The sequence below is a fragment of the Dermacentor silvarum genome, chromosome 1 (assembly GCF_013339745.2).
Source record: "Dermacentor silvarum isolate Dsil-2018 chromosome 1, BIME_Dsil_1.4, whole genome shotgun sequence".
In the NCBI taxonomy this organism is placed as follows: Eukaryota; Metazoa; Arthropoda; class Arachnida; order Ixodida; family Ixodidae; genus Dermacentor; species Dermacentor silvarum.
In genome coordinates, this window is record NC_051154.1 from 295693034 (window position 1) to 295711201 (window position 18168).

The window sequence follows — 18168 nt, forward strand, 5'->3', positions numbered from 1 at the left end:
AAACAGTAATTTCAGATATCTCCCTAGAAGCTCAAAGCTTTCCTTGACTGTAACTATCTCGAAGAGGCAATTAAAAAGCTAGGGTGCTTTAGTATTTACGCCAAAATTTAGAGCATGTCACCACTTACTTCACGCGTGTCACTGATGTATATATAGGAACCTAATCAGGATCAAAGAATTTTTCTAGTTCGAGCGTATTGCTGACAGGAAGTTATCGCGAACATCGTAAAAGTACTTGCGTGCTACATGACCTTCGTAGATTACAGCGAAATGCCGTTCAACTCATAGACAAACCAGAATTTACGGATGTGTTGCATAATCCAGGTGACGAGGGGGCATATGTAACTATCTTAAAAAATATGAACGTATGCTCATATGAACTATGAACGTATGCTCACGTTATGAGGCCGCTATAACAGCCGGCTAAATGAGAAGCGTAAAAAGTTAACAAAAAAGAGTAACATCATTACTAAAATAATCCAGACTGCTGACATGTTGATGTATGCTTCTGTATATTGCCTTCAGGAAACTGCAGTTTCGTAGTAGCGCTTCGAGCATGCATGGCGTAATCAAGCGCGCTTCAGCTTCAGCCAAACGTAAGCGCTGTCATCTCAATTCTGCGTTGTGCAGCTCGAGATGCATACCGGGTAGCGTACCAATTATCGTCAATCATTTATTTGCTGGTGCGTTTCTTCGCTTCATATTTTTACCGCACTTCGTGCTCCTGCTTACGCTACTCATTAGAGCTAGCTCACTTCAGAAAAACTGATTGTTAGTATCTATAAAACTCACTGCAGTTGGTTATTCAAAAACCTCGAATTAAGTTGCACTTTTGTACGAGCGCACTGTCATATGCAGCACTCGTTCAGCCTCTCAGCCTTTGACCTCATGTATGAGATTGGTGCTATGGCTTATTATGGTCGGACAACAACGAAAACCAATTATTGTTACACACATGTACAAGGGGTGGTCAAAAGTTTCTAGGCCACAGCTTTCGTGAACACGTTCACTCTCAAGCAAGTGGCGCTGCTCTGGAATACTTTATGGAAGTCGCAAGCTGTGGGTGGTGATAAACAATGTCCCTTACCCTCTTCACAAAAGCCTTGGGGGCTCTTATAATACGATACATGACACGCCACAGGGCACGAAGTCTACGTGTTTGCGCAAACTGTGGCCTGGAAACTTTTGAGCATCCCTGTACATGCGTCGCATCAACCGTCTATCGGTTAAACCTGTATCGCATCAACCGAGTGCAAAAGACAGGCTCTAGGTGCGCAATAACTTGCTGTCTTATATACATGACGATTTGCGCAGTCTCGCTCCTTCGCCCCAGTGTAAAGGATATTTCTTGGCAACTAAACAATGTGGCTGCTTATGCACCCGCCACTCTTAGCTGACTTTTTCGGTCAGGAATTAAACGCTGCTCTAATGCAACAGGGAAGTTACGATTAAATGCCATAAGTGCGTATGTTACCTGAAGAGAATATCCTCTTGATTTTGATAACTTAAATTTCTCGAAATTCGGCACATTCTTTTAAATATGTTTCGAAGTGCCGCCCACTAGGTTACATTAATGATTTTACGTAACTACGAACGATGGCCGAAGGGCCAATGTTCCAAATTCTTGGGGATGCGCAGAAAGACGTGGCGGGTGAAGGCATGCAAGACCGTATGTCTATACGAAAGGTTACAGTACAAAAAGGTTCAGAAAGGCTACGGTAACCCGTAAGTTCATGTACGTGCATTCGTACTATAAGCTACTTAAATAAAGGTTAAGATATAACCTTTAATTTATAGGTGCGCAAAAATGTGATACTGTGTCCCGTTATTAAATATTACTTTAGTAAACGTTATCATAAAACATCTGACTTATGGTTGGACAAAAATGTGAAAATGTGCCCTTTATTTCGGCCCTTTTACCATTATTGAGCACTCTGTGTGAGCAAGATCCGAGTCCTATAGATACTGCATTGGCAAAGCTAGGCTGAAGAAGCGAAGAACATTATCTCTAAAAACAGTGATCAACACTGCATTATACATAAAAGCTGGGCGTAAATTACAGGAAATGGTGATTCAGCTAGAATATGAAAAAAAATCAGACTCATGGTAGGTTTAGATAGCTTGATGTTGAATAGCTTCACTCCAGAAAACGGGTTCATAAACTTGTAGTCAGCCAGTAGATTTAGTGTAAGGGAGCTTAGACCCGCCGTGGTAGCCCGTTGGCTATGGCATTGCGCTGCTGAGCTTGAGGTCGTGGCTCCGATCCTGGCCACAACGGCGACATTTCTATGGTGGCAAAATTGCAAAAACGCTCGTAATTTAGGTGCACGTTAGACAACCCCAGGTGGTCAAGATTAATCTAGAGTTCCCCACTATGGTGTGCCTCACAATCAGATCGTGACTTTGGCACGTAAAACTCTCCAAAAATATTTTTAAACTTCTACTTAGGCAAATTAAACCCGAGTGTACGGACCATGACAATGAAATCTGCAGAAGAAAGGCTTTGGCTTGCCGCACAGTTACAGCACAGTTGGAGCACACGCGTTCCCCAGTTCATGGCTATATCCTTGAAACAAAAACTATATAATCAGTCTTCTTGGATGTCACTCACCAATGAGCCCGAAACTTGGCGAATACCAAAAGACACTTCGAAGGAAGCCAAGTAACTCGCAACAAGCAATAGAACGCCATGTGAAATGATTGCAGTAACCAATGGCCAAATGAAAGGGGCACAAAGAGTACAGGACAAACAATGCGCTACTAACCAGTTATTTATTGAAGGACGGTGGAAGCTCTTTGTGCAGGCATGCACGACTTCATTTTATGCGCTACTGCGCAATACATTAGAGAAACTGCGTTTCTTTCGGCACCAGTAATATTGAACCCGGGATTACACATTTCTAGCGAGGCTGAATCATCATACTCGGCTCTATGATCAGCTTGACAAACATGTCGCGCTTTCTTCCAACTACAGCGCAAGCGCCAAAATACGGAGTACACTTACCCTAACAGAAATGGATCGCAACATGACCTTTCTTCTGATTTCTGACTTCTTAAAACGCAGTCGTAGCTTATCATTTGGACAATTATCCTTCCAGCCTGCATATTTGTAACCGTATTCATAAAGAAATGTTATGTACGATGATTACCTGGCACTACACGAAATTACAAACTGGCGCGTGCCCTCAAGCGGCCGTCAAAATACATGGGAATCTTTAGGGACGGCGCCGTGTAGTCTGATTCTCCAGCATCCGCGAGCATAGGATGCTCGCGGTCGTGATTCTTTCCTCCCGGCTAAAATAATATAGGTTAACCATAGAAGAACATGATGAAGTCATTGAGGAACCTTTTAACAAGTTATGAGCGCTCAGAAGTGGCCGCAAGAAGACACGCGAGTTTCGCAGCCAGCAGCTATCCATCGGGTTAGTTAAGTGCATGCAGGCCACGTTATGAGTGCTCCGGCGCCCGCTTGCTTTTGTAGCGACAGCTTCATTACGCCACGTTTTCGCCTCTTCGCCGTCGCCGCACTTTGAGCCGTGGCCGCACTGTGACGTCACACTACGGCCCTGAATTCTCCGGCAACTCGGCTCGTCGCGGTCGCCGCGCGGCCACCGCTCCTGCCGATGATGATGATTTATTGGCATCCCCTTTGAAATGGGGCCGTGTCATATAGTCTACTAGCCTGCTGGATTTTGAAGTTGAAGTTGATTTTATTTTTATCAGTAGTACAAAAAATAACAGGTGATGAGGTATAATCAGGTAATCAGGTATACTATATATGTTCTTTATCGACCATTTTTCTATACCTCTCATTAAACTTTTTCTTTTTTTTCAAAATTTGACCTTGTACCCCTACCTATGATTTTAAGAGATCCTGTCGTATCAATCATTTCCGTGATTTTTTTTCCACCAGTACTCTAATCGTCTCTTGCTTATCTCGTCTCTTGTTTAAAATTGCTTGCTCTTGCTTATCTAATCGTCTCTGCCGTTGGGCGCTCGCCGCGCCCTCTGTGTGACGTCACACCACGGACCTCGATTCTCCGGCGATTCGGCTCGTTGCGGTCGCCGCGCGGCCACCGCTCCTACAGGCGCGCGTCCGCCGTTGCCTGGCAACCGCCACAGCTGACGCGCTCGCCGCGCCCTCTGTGTGACCTTAAACCACGGGCCTCGATTCTCCGGTGACTCGGCTCGTCGCGGTCGCCGCGCGGCCACCGCTCCTGCCCTTGGGCGCTCGCTGCGCCCTCTGTATGACGTCACACCCAGCGCTCCGCAGCTGTGATAACCGGGAGTATAGACCTTTTCACAAACCGACGTTTGAGCAGCGCCATTTGCCGACGTGGGCGACGTCTAGCGTCAGAACATGTTATGCCACCATTTTGGACTGTGCGCCTTGCGAGAGCCGGCCGGCCGCACTTCGGTTGTGTGATCTTCGCCGCGCATTATTTCGATTGTTTTCTTCCGTTTCGCTTTTCTTGTGCGGCTTGACTTGTTTTCACGTGTTCGCGTGAGCGCTCAGTGTGGTGTGCCATGGCAACAGCAAGCCCAGCCAGTGGATGTGGTGTTTCGTCGTCGGTAGCGGCAGTAGCCGCGTCTGCTTCGTCGAGACCTGGCGTGCTAATCAGCGGTATATTTCATTGTTATTTCTGGACACATGTGACCGTATCGTCGACTGAATCTGATCACGATTAGGTTTCGCGGTTGAGGGTTGCCTCATTTAGCGAAATCAGGCGCGTACGTAGCTGTCGGGCAATGCTTAGAACCAGGCGCCGGCGGCCCGACGACGCGTGTCAGTGGTTGTTAGATATGCGGTGGTTACTCCATACGCTTCCGACGCAACTGAACAGCTCAATCATGCAAAATTTATTGGATCTGGTGCGGTGCAGTGTGCTTATAACCAAATGTCAAAGCATAAGCGTGGCGATCGAGCAGCGCGGTACCTGCAGCGAACCGACGCGCGACAGTGATCACAGATGCCAGCGCAACTGATACAGCCCAGGTGCTAGATTTTTATTTTTAGTATTCAGTAGTTAATTATTTATACATACTGTCAATCCCAATAGGGATTATAACATGACTTGTTATGAAGATATATTTGTTTACCTATTTTTTACGTTTGTTTACCTGGAATGGCTTTTCTTTCGAATGTCTCAGTTTGGAACAAGCTTCGCTCACGGTGAACCTTAAAGTAGATCGTGTGCGAAGTTTGTATTGAAGATATCGCGTACGGAAAGAATTGTTCATGTGCGCTATCTCTGAAGCGAAATACGCCAATAATATTGCAGCGTTAGGGCCATCTCTGCTCTTTCTCTAGTTTCTGTGCAATGTTCATAATAAAGTAATGTCAAGTCTTGACAATTGTCGAATAAATACATATGCGTATGACTGCAAACCACTACTGACCGTGAGTGAAAAGCGCTTAGTGGTCAGCGAAGCGGTCACTGCACGCACGTAAGTATTTCACTTGATCGACTGTGCGAATAATTTATTTTTTTCGTTACTGTTATTCTTGAAAGTATGATGCTATTGTCCGCGCGTACCCATGCGAATACCATTTTTTACGTTCTAACTTGCGCGGGCTCATTTAGCGCGTTTCTACTCCATGCACAGTTAGCGCATTATGGTTCCCAACTCTAGCACTGGCGCTAGGCCGCGGTGATGAGGTTGACACGTTCGTTTTTGCATTCTCTTGCTGCCCAAGCACATAGACAACGCTCAAAGATGGGTGAGCTCGATGCAGCACCACACTGTTGAAATTATTAACTTTATGGGCAGGGCCGCGCAGGGTGCGTGTGAACGCAGAGACAATGTTTTGGTGGACACAGGGTCTGCATACATCTTCCATAGGACACTATTTTTCCAGATCGTTGCGAAGTGTATTTACCGACTAGGTCTCTCGCAGAGTGCTTCAATTTGTGTTATACCGGTGTCACACGGCCATTTTGATAGCGATCGAGACCGATCTGGATCAGAATATTCGACCACGATTGGCTCCCTTCCGCAGATTGAGCAAAGAAGCCAATCGCGACCAAGAAATTCGACCCAGATCGGCCTCGATCACGATAAAAAGTGCGCCGTGTGGCCCCCGTATTTGGCAGTGGAATGAAGTCGTGTTTGAAAGAATAACAAATATAGCCTCTGCCACTACATACGAGAAAATATTGCATCGAAGAGCTGACAGTTCCCGCAACCTATTGGGAAATGTGCCGAAAAAGGTTTACCAAAATGCGTTATTTTACTGATGTGTGCATTGGTTCACATTAGACTGAAATGCCAAGTCCTCAGGTGATGCAGGAAACCAGCGAAACGTGAACATATCACATCGGCAGTGGTCTCGCGGAGTGCTGTCTTGTGGACACACTATACTCCTCAAAATCGTTATTTTCCGCTGGTTGTTTGTGCACCCATAAACTGCACAGTGCTGGCCTGTAGCCTTTTTATGAGTATATATGCCATTATTTACGAGCGTAAGTCATTCGTGACAAAAATAAACGGAAATATCGAAGGAAAGCTACCACTCCGCAATGCAAGCGCAAGGCAAGCTCACAGTCCAGACCGAACAGGCAACACTGACACATACTCTCCACGCCAGACCGTCGGAAGCGCCCTCGTGAAAACGTCTATAGGCACCGGGCGGCCGTCGTAAGGCGCCAGCGGCGCGCCGGCGATATGCTGGCGAACAGCGCCGCGAACGGCACCTGTCAGAGCACTGGCATGTGAAGCAGACGACGGGACGAAGGCGCTCGGTGCTTCCAGTGATTTGGCACAGCGGGCTTTAAGGGCTGACGCACCGGAAAACGCATTTTCGTGTGTCTGCTTTTGAGAAAGGTCGTGACTTGTACGAGGCAGATCACATTCGTGGCATCAGGTAGTACATAAAGCAGAAAACGAGCGCAAATTGCGATGCAAATGCACCACGCGAACGGTGCTCACCGCGGCAAGCTAAGACGTGGAACTCCAGCAGTTATATTCCAAATGATATTTTGCTTTGCGCTTTAACATTACCGCATATTTAATTGTGGAAATATGCGAATGACACAAAAATTATGGACAGAAAAAAAAGGAGACATACGTCTTCCTTATTCTGTTTCTCGAGCTGCTTCGCCGATCGCACATGTGTCAGGAAGTTCCCGCTCTCTGTCCGTTGTAGTTCTTTTATCTTTGCAATGCTTCCCCATTCTTAATTGCTTATAAACTAGCCCAATCTTCAGTCACGGCCCATTTTAAATAGCTTAGCGCGACGGGAGCCGTCGGTGGCGGTGAGTGTGAACACGCCACTGCGTTGGCGTTCGCCGTCGATGCACAGCACAGTCGTGTGCTGGACGCAACCAGAGTTGGGAATTGCTAGGAACAAAAATGTACCTTAAAGGAAGACTGATACACTGATAAGACGGCAAAATGACTACAAATCTGACTGTTCGCCTTCGGTGCCCAAGCCCCGAAGCCGTTACACGGCGGAGGCGAAGACAGGCAAGTGGGACACGAAGCTCTTGCGTATGAACAGCTCTTTTATTAACGTTAGAACAACTACATCATACCAAATCAGCGTCGGAAATGTACACTGCCCAGCGATTGAAGCACTGGCTGCGCGCGGCTGCCGCCGCTTTTTTTTTTTTTAAGTGCCACAGGTGAGCGCCGTGGGAGCAAATGCAGTCATAATGCGTTACGAAGGTTCTCGTATTCACTCTACACCACAATGCATCAGTTTGGTGTCCCCAGCGCTTACAGTCAGTGCAAAAAGCTCTGGCGACCATGCGATTCGAGTATCGCGTTTCAATTGCTGAGCACTAAACGCGCTGTTGCCTACAGACCGCACATATACAGACTTTCCGCCTGAAAAACGCGATGCCGCGATGAACAACGGTTAAATTGAATGGCCTAACCAAGTTAAGTCATGTTTCAGTAACTGTTTCTGCACCTAAAAACGCAACATGTTTGATCAGACTTGCTTTCCCGGCAGCGCCTGCTGCGCGCGGCCCAACCGCCACATGCCATTACATTCGCGGCGCCTCCGCATGAAGGCGCCACCGGTCCAAATTCATCCCGCGCCCGGTGCCTATGGAAGGGGAGAGCTCGCGTCGCCGCAGTATAGTTGAGGCCGCAGTATGGATGGTGAGAAGTCTGCCAGCCTGAAGGAGGCCAGGGATCGCCGTAGAAATGAAGAGGAGACAGCGCGCTGAGGAGACTCAAGCGGAGCGGGCCGAACGGTTGGCCAAACGCCGTGAAAGCGATGCCGCTAGACGGGCTCGCTTAGCCTCTAACGATGAATCTACAGCGCCGCCCTCTGATGAGCGCAGATGATGATGATCATCATCATCATCATCATCATCATCATCATCATCATCAGCCTATATTTTATGTCCACAGCAGGACGAAGGCCTCTCCCTGCGATCTCCAATTACCCCTGTCTTGCGCTAGCGTATTCCAACTTGCGCCTGCAAATTTCCTAACTTCATCATCCCATCTGGTTTTCTGCCGACCTCGACTGCACTTCCCTTCTCTTGGTATCCATTCTGTAACCCTAATGGTCCACCGGTTATCCATCCTACGCATTACATGGCCTGCCCAGCTCCATTTCTTCCGCTTAGTGTCAACTAGAATATCGGCTATCCCCGTTTGTTCTCTGATCCACACCGCTCTCTTCCAGTCTCTTAACGTTAGTCCTAAGATTTTTCGTTCCATCGCTCTTTGTGCGGTCCTTAACTTGTTCTCGAGCTTCTTTGTTAACCTCCAAGTTTCTGCCCCATATGTTAGCACCGGTAGAATGCAATGATTGTACACTTTTCTTTTCAACGACAGTTGTAAGCTCCCAGTCAGGATTTGGTAATGCCTGCCGTATGCACTCCAACCCAATTTTATTCTTCTGTAAATTTCTTTCTCGTGATCAGGGTCCCCTGTGAGTAATTGACCTAGATAAACGTACTCCTTTACAGACTCTAGAGGCTGACTGGCGATCCTGAATTCTTGTTCCCTTGCCAGGCTATTGAACATTATCTTTGTCTTCTGCATATTCATCTTCAACCCAATTCTTACACTTTCTCGATTAAGGTCCTCAATCATTTGTTGTAATTCGTCTCCATTGTTGCGGAATAGGACAATGTCATCTGAAAACCGAAGGTTGCTGAGATATTCGCCGTTGATCCTCACTCCTGAGCCTTCCCAGTCTAACAGCTTGAATACTTCTTCTAAGCATGCAGTGAATAGCATTGGAGAGATTGTGTCTCCTTGCCTGACCCCTTTCTTGATAGGTATCTTTCTACTTTTTTTGTGGAGAACCAAGGTAGCTGTGGAATCCTTGTAGATGTTTGGTAAGATATTCACGTATGCCTCCTGTGCTCCTTGATTACGCAATGCCTCTATGACTTCTGGTATCTCTACTGAATCAAATGCCTTTTCATAATCTATGAAAGCCATGTAGAGAGGTTGATTGTACTCCGCAGATTTCTCGATTACCTGATTTATGACATGGATATGATCCATCGTAGAATATCCCTTCCTGAAGCCAGCCTGTTCTCTTGGTTGGCTGAAGTCATGTGTTGCCCTGATTCTATTGGAAATTATCTTGGTGAATATTTTATACAATACTGAAAGCAAGCTAATGGGTCTATAATTCTTCAGTTCTTTAACGTCTCCCTTCTTATGGATTAGTATAATGTTGGCGTTCTTCCAGCTCTCTGGTACACATGAAGTTGTGAGGCATTGCGTATAAAGGGCCGCAAGCTTTTCAAGCATGATATCTCCTCCATCTTTGATTAAATCTACTGTTATTCCATCTTCTCCGGCAGCTTTTCCCCTGGTCATGTCTTTCAAGGCCCTTCTAACTTCAGCGCTAGTTATAGAAGGAGCCTCTGTGTCCGGTTCATCACTATTTTGAATGAAAGTAGCTTGGCTGTTTTGGGCACTGTACAGGTCAGTATAGAATTCTACCGCTGCTTTTGCTATGTCATCGAAATTGCTGATGATATTACCATGCTTATCTTTCAGTGCATACATCTTGCCTTGTCCTATGCGAGGCTTTCTTCTTACTGATTTAATGCTGCGTCCATATTTTATGGCTTCCTGAATCTTTCCCACGTTATAATTTCGAATATCCCTTACTTTTTTCTTGTTCATTAGTTTTGACAGTTCAGCGAATTTTATCTGATCTCTTGAGTTGGATATTTTCATCTTCTGTCGTTTCTTTATTAGGTCCTTTGTTTCTTGGGAGAGCTTACCTACTGGTTGCCTTGGTGCCTTACCTCCCACTTCATTTGCTGCTTCTGAGATCAGCCTAGTTACGGTTTCATTCATTGTCTCTATGTTGTCTTCATCTTCCTGTTCTAAAGCTGCATATTTGTTTGCAAGCACCAGCCTAAATTGGTCTGCTTTTACCCTTACTGCCTCTAGGTTGGCCTGTTTTCTCATGACTATAATTTCACTCTCTCTCTCTCTCTCTCTTCAAATTGAGAGAAATCCGAGACCTCACTAACCTATGGTCACTGCACTTAACCTTACCTAACACTTCTACATCCTGCACTTGGATCGGCAGAGAGTATGAAATTTATTTCATTCCTTGTTTCTCCATTAGGGCTTTTCCAGGTCCACTTCCTGCTGATGCGCTTCCTGAAGAAGGTATTCATTATTCGGAGCCTATTCCTTTCCGCGAATTCTACTAACATCTCTCCTCTTGCATTCCTAGAATCGATGCCGTAGTTGCCAATTGCTTGCTCACCAACCTGCTTTTTTCCCACTTTTGCATTGAAGTCGCCCATGACTAAAGTATACTGAGTTTGCACCTTTCTCATTGCTAGTTCAACAACTTCATAAAACTGTTCTATTTCTTCATCATCGTGACTAGAGGTTGGGGCATAGGCTTGTACTACCTTCATTTTGTACCTCCTATTCAGCTTTATTACTAGAACTGCTACCCTCTCATTTATGCTGTAGAATTCACCAATGTTGCCCGCTATGTTGTTATGCACTAGAAATCCTACCCCGGATTCTTTCTTATCTGGAAGACCTCTGTATCAGAGGACGTGGCCGTTGGTCAGCACTGTGTAAGCCTCACCAGTTTCTTCTAACCTCACTAAGGCCAATAATATCCCAGGAAATGCCTGATAATTCTTCAAATAGTCCTGCTATAAGCTAGCCTCACTCGAGAGGGTGCGCGTGTTGAACGTTGCCAGGTTAAGTTTCCATTGGCGGCCTGTCTTGACCCAGAGATTCTTAGCACCCTCTGCCGCGTAGCAGGTATGACCGCCGCCTTGGTCAGGTGCTCCGCAGCCACTGGGAACTGAGGGCCATGGGTTAATTGTCCGAGTCATGAGGGAGGTAGTGGCCGAATACTGCACCAGGGAGGCCAATTCCTGTTCTGGTGAGGATGACTTTGATGAAGCTTTATGGGCCTTCCTAGTTTGGTTGCACCTGAACTAGTATAGCCCCACTAGCTCTCGGCGATATATTTTTTTCTTGCCAGTGTCAGGCACCACTCCATGCCTGAAAATGTGGTGGACTGGAGTAGGATTCGAACTTACGACCTTCAGATTTGAAGCCGGGCATTCTACCTCTGCCCCACGCCAGAGCCAAACCAACCAGAGCTAAACCACAGCCAATTTTTTAGAGCGCAGCTCTCAGGCGCCCGTTCCTGCGGCGAGCGTCGGCGCCCTAGGCGTAAACGAGCGAGCGAGCAAAGCGAAGGTTGAAAGAGCGAACGTGAAGCGCAGTGGGAGATGAAATATGGCGATATGGAAAAGAGCGCAATGAGGAAAGCGGAGGAGGAGGTTACGGCGAAAGCGTGAAAAGAAAAGCGTAGTGCCGCGCGAGACAGACTCTGCGGCAAGATGGCGCAAGTTTAGCGCACGTCGTCTATATATGGAAACAAAACACTGCATGAGCGGAGTTCTGTCTGTGGCGGCTCCTATGAATCGCACCCACGCGTCACCCACGCGCTGCCTCTCGCAAACTCCTGATTAGCGAGGCAGTTGCGCCACACTTCGCTCCGTTTGCAACGTGCCGCACGAGACAGATTGTCCGCGCCACCCAATGTACCGCGAAATGAAAACACGTACAGAGCTACGCTTAAATTTCGCATTAGGGAGTATCGTAATCGTCGGTGATTTTTTTTGTATTTTGAAAGCTAGTGTCCGGATAATGTCGGTCTTTAAAGGCCCGGTTACACTAGGCCGACACGACACCGTTGCCGGGATGACGCCGAAACCGACAATCGGGTGACTATAGTGGGAAAACCGTGTCGCTGAAAGACATTTTGTAACACTAGGATGACAACGACGCCTACGTAACCGTCGACAACGAGTCCTCGTAGTGTGACAGGCTTTCTTGCTGACGACGCCGACAAGACCAGTCTGCCGGCCTTCGGCTGATCTCCGTGCGATCAACCACTGAGTGAAAAAATCGCAACGACAACGCCATTGCCGCAGAAGCTACGCTTGTGTATATATTTTTTCGAGCTCAAACTGAATCTAAACGCACTTTCAAAGCAGAAATTGAGCCAGTGTTGGTCTTGTTCAGCAGATATTAGACCGAGCTCAACCGACGAATCATGCACCCACGTAATACCGGCGGACCAGACCGGACCTAATTATATTTGGAATTTTATAGGAATTACATATAAATAAGCAATTATATAGCTATTGTATTTCGCATTCACCTACCTCTAAAAATTGCAGTTGTCAGCGTCGACACGTGTCAAGCTCTGGCTGGAGAGCGTGGATCGTCAGGTGGATTGTATTGGATCACCGCGTACCACTAGAAGGTGTCGAAGCCAGAACTCGCCCTCAAAGATGATTCTCTTATCGCCACCAAAATTTTATTTAAGCATACATTTTACGCACTCTACAGCGAAAGGTCTTAGGCCTCTATACAGCCGTGTCACATATACCAGCTGATATTAATCACAACATCGACTACATCATACCACTCTCTGGCGCTCTTTGGCCTTCCCTGGCCCTTGCGGCATAAAACTCCATTAATCATCAATCATCATCATCTTATCGCTACAGGTGGTGCATGCTTTTCTAAAGTCGTCTGTTTACAAACTTATTTTGGGGGTTAACCGCACATAATTCGAGTTAGTGAGCACACGGATTAATCAACTTGCATAGCCTTGATTATCTTAGTGGCGCGGAAATTCCCTTTGCCACAACTCAATGCGCGATCTTAAGATTGTGAGACACTTGGTGTGCCTACGGAAATAGTGTTATAGTTGCTCTTTCTGCCTGAAATATTAACTTAATGGCTGGTTATATTACCTGTCGCTTCTAGATCCTTCTGAGCTACCCATCAACAACAGACACCAACATTTGTAAGCAGTACGGCCGAGTGAAGCGAATCATTCTTTGCGTGTGCTATCCTGGGACAATGAGCAAGGGTTCACCGTCTTGCCGTGCGAATTTTTAAGGTTAATGCCTGTGTGGTTTTAGATGCTGCGTTCGTGTGTCATGATGGGGTTGCGTTGAGGAATATAATAAAACCAACCCAAGAAATTCTGTGACTATCTTAATATGACGTAACCCGTGAAAAACATCAGTGAATCAAGGACGTTTTCATCGAAACCTTGTACAAGGAGAATTGTTCCTTAACTTCTGTAGGACAGCCGGACATAAACGTGCCCTTTGTTATGTGCGCGAAAATGCTTTTCTATGGCAAAGGGGTATGCTTATCTCATGTTTGGTGCTACCTTCTATGTAAATGCTTCAACACTTCATGCGAGAATAGTTTTGAGTGGCTATGAAGTGAGCGACAAGAGCTAGAAAAATTGTTTTCATTCTTGAAACGCTTCCTGGATTAGGCGCCCATCTGCTCGCGAGAAAAAAATTCTCAAGGTGCCCGATAACTGACTTCTCCTTACTGAATTTATATTGATGCGAAAGCATGAAATCGCCTATTGAGAGAAAAAGCTGGCCTCTGTAGCAGCGAAAAGGCACGTAAATTCCCATTGGCGTCACCGCCATGTCACGTGCGCGCCTCGACGGAGCATAGCGGGCGAAAGGGTACATGATATTTGAAAGCGCGAACTTTGACAAAGGATGGCGAAAGAGTCGACACACGGAGATAGCGCTTGTCTCCGTTTGTGGCCTCTTTCGCCGTCCTTTGTTTAAGTTCGCGCAGTCAAACATCATGGATCAACACCAAATAGCCCGGTCGAATACCTTACTACAGAAAGGGTACACCGGCGCTAGCGCGCCAGGTGTTGCGTTAGGGGAGACGGCATCGCCGCGACGCCACGTCACCCTGGCTCTCGGAATGTGCTATCCGCGCGTTTCTTGTCCGCGCAAGCTCTCGCCTGCGTTCTAACTATGTTCTAACTTCCCCCGCGGTAATCGCTTAATCGCTATAAACAAATTATTATATATATATATATATATATATATATATATAAGTAAACAGAATAAATTCGAAAGGAAGAACATTGGCGGTAGTGAGTTTTGAACCTGCGACCCCACGCTCAGAAGCCAAGTTGTCTTACCAACTGGGGTAAACAAGCGCCTTCTAGATGCACCAGGCCTGTGCACTCTGCTTTATGGCATAATGCTGCTTGGACCGAAATTTCCACGAAAGCGGTGGCGTCAAAATCACCGTGGCTTACTCGAGAGCGTCCCCATTAAGTTATGTGGCAGTCGGGCAAGGTGGCATGACGTCACTGATCGAAGTGCACCGGCCTTGTGCTATCTAGAAGGCGTTGCCTAAGCGTTTAAACGCGCTGGCTTGCTTGCGAAGAGTTTATAACTTCAAGGACCGCTCAGCGGCGTTCAATTGGACACTATTGCTTTCGCATTCACAGCTCATAAGAAGCACTTAGGTGTCCTCGGATTTTTTACACATTTAGCTTGAAATAAGCACCCATTTTTTTTATCTTGAGGCGCCGGCTAGTACGCAAAGCACACATGCAAAAACATGTAGGTGCCAAAACGTCCTCATCCCGTTGGTGCTCGACACATGCGCGAGAAGTGCACGCAAACGTTCTGCATATGGCCTTCGCTATTCCACTTCGTCCGTCGAGCTTCGGTCGGTTTTACGAGTGAAGTGGTTAGAAATATTTTTTTTTCATTTAGATCCTAGAAGGCCAGGAGGATAAATGAATCCCACTTCTCGAAAAAAAAAAACATTTAGTGTGAGTGGGCAAAATACGTCCCACTTTTTAGAAATGAGCGGACTGTTGTCGAGATGTGAAATAAGATGCAAACTACTCCTAAACAACTCATTTACACAGTACAACACAAAAAAGTTCAAAAGTTTTGTTGCAAGAGGAAGTATTAAGAAATAATTTAGCATTGAGGCGCTAGACTGTCCGTGGGACATATGCGTACCACTTTTTAAAAATAGCATCTAGTGTCAGTACGTGCGACAAATACGGCCCGCTTTTTTAAGATATATGGCTTAGTATAGGGACGGGATATTTGTTTGAAACTTTCTAAGCACCTCATTTACTCATACCATGCAAAAAAATTATATGAGACTTGAAAGAAATATACACCGTTCTACAAAGAGTTCATAGTTATTGTATAGGAGAAGCGCACGAGGCGGAAGTCTGTATTTTTTCTGCAAGAAAAAGTTTATGTAACTTGGGATTCAAGACTCGGTTAGGTTTATTGATGCAGTTAAGATCATGAGCGTTCTACATAAGCCTGCAGACGTCACTATTCGAACGGCCTCCGTCTAGTTCAGAGCGTTTCCATCAGTGCGTTCAGAAGCGCATCGATAGCCACGGTTCGCTGACATTTAAAAGGGACATGAGCAGGTCAATTCACAAGTCTTTCTAAAAAAGAGCTATATCTGGCATCTAAGTACGTACAATAGGACAACTCTCCTGAAAGAGAGCTTAAAAAGATAATTTTTTCTGGCAAAATTTGTTTACGTGGACATGTACAGTAGTAGAATGATTGATCACAATTTTTTGAAATGGAGTCAGAGAGGGTCGAGCTCAATGTCTGGGACGTTTGGCATGGAATGACCCTTTAACTTCGTAGCAGCAGCGTCTGTATAGGCTCAGCTGCAGCCTTTCTTAGTGGCGATTTGTGTTTAGCTCCAGCAGATGGGACTCTCTTTCGTCTACACGAAAGTTATACGAGGTGCTACCCAAAAGTTCCAGGACTTCAGTCGTAAAAAATAAAGTGTTGACCATAACACCTAATCAGCACTGTATCCTTCAAAGTAGTCGCCTTGAGCATGTATACACCGATCCCCGCGCTTCTGCCGTGATTTCATGCGTTCGTGGAGCTCTCAAGGCGACAGTGTGTTGAGGACCGCCTGCGATTCCGACTGGATCTCTTCAACATTGTGAAACCGACGTCCTTTCAGCCTCAACTTCAACTTGGGGAACAAGAAAAAGTCACAAGGAGCGAGATCAGGTGAATAGCATGGGGGCGAAAGTACTGTGATTTGTTTGGAAGTCAGGAACTGTCAAACAACGAGTGATGTGTGAGCGGGCGCGTTGTCGTGATGAAGAAGCCAGTTCTTCCACTCCTCCGGACGCTTGCGATGAATGCTAGATAGAGTACAGTAAGCATACAGAAATGCCCAAGAAAGAGGACGGTAGATCAGCCGCGCGTTATACTGAATGATAGAGCACGTGTAATGCGGAAGATACTGGTTCGGCTCCCGGCTGTTGCAAGTTGTCTTTACGTCCACTTTTCTTTCTTTTTTTATTATTATTACTGGTACATTTCAATCCAAAGGGACATCGAATTTTCCATGGAGAAACAGCAGCTAGCAATGATTCCATATACACGCCAAATCTTTTACAATCTATAGAACATCCCGCATTAAGCTAAGGTGAAAGTAGTTTTTTTTTTTTTTGCAGACCACTAAGATTATGAATACTGTGCAAGTTTAAAAAATCGTTTGCTCGCGAAACACTCCCTAATATGTGGTTTTAATCGCAAAAATCAGCTTGTAAATCGTCAGGTGGGCATATTCTATGAAATTCTGCTGTCATTCAGAAGGAAATATGTAGGGCGGACGGATAGCTTTCTAAACGATAAGCTACAGGAGCATTGAAACAAAGTTTGAAGTAGGGAATGTAATTTCGCTATTCATTTCCGAGATTGTAAACAGACTCCGGATTTCGGCACCTGGTTGCTACCTCATTGCATAGTTGCATGAAACCCCCACCGGGGTGGCTCAGTCAGCTAAGGCGTTGCGCTGCTGAGCACGAGATCACGGGATCGAATCCTGGCCGCGGCGGCCGCATTTCGATGGAGGCGTCATGCCAAAACGCCCGTGTGCTTGCGTTGTAGTGCACGTTAAAGAACCCCAGAGGGTCAAAATTAATCCGGAGCCCTCCACTGCGGCGTGCCTCGTAATCAGAACTGGTTTTGGCACGTAAAACCCTAGAAAGAAGAAGAAGTTGCATGAAACCGCGGCATGTTGGTCAAGCTAATCATGGAGCCGAGAAGGTTCATCCAACCTAAGATGAAATGCGAAGCAGTAACGTCATTATCATTATCACCTAAACAGTTGTGTTTGCTGCAGCATCCGCGGTTTGCTGGATAATGCAAGAGCAAGCGTTGCATATATATACGACAAACTACAAAGAAACTGCGTACACCCTTCAATAAACCAGTTGAGGGTAGCGCATCGTGTGTCCTGTATTCTTCCTTATGTCGATGTCGTTTGGCTCTTCACCCGCCGCGGTGACTTAGTGGGTACGGCGTTTTGCTGCAGAGCAGAAGGTCGCCGTATTGATTTGCAGCCGCGGCGGCCATATTCCTATAGAGGCAGAATGGAAATATGCTCGTACCATGGCTTTTGGTGGACGTTAATGAACCCCAGACGGTTAAAATAATTATCGAGGCGTCCACTACGGCTTCCCTTACAACTAGAGCTTTCCAGTTCGGGAGGTGAAAACTCACAAATAACTTTTGGCGTTTCATTCTTGCGATCATGACAACCAGACTTGCCAAGGCTTCATTCCTTAAAAAGATACGGGCGGAAGGCTAGAGCTTTGAAGATGGCAGTCTGAATTACTCAGGAAAAGGCTGGTTGGTAGTTGATGTTCTAATTGCAATTGAGAGGGAGAAGTGGATTTCTGCAGTTCATGTAATGCATAAATGAGATATCCTGTGATTGATCTTTCAGAGTGACATGATGGGCGACAAGAGAAGAGAAACGCAGCGATCAGCTACTGGGTGCAATGGATGATAAGAATAATGGGAAATAAAACTGATCGTTGCA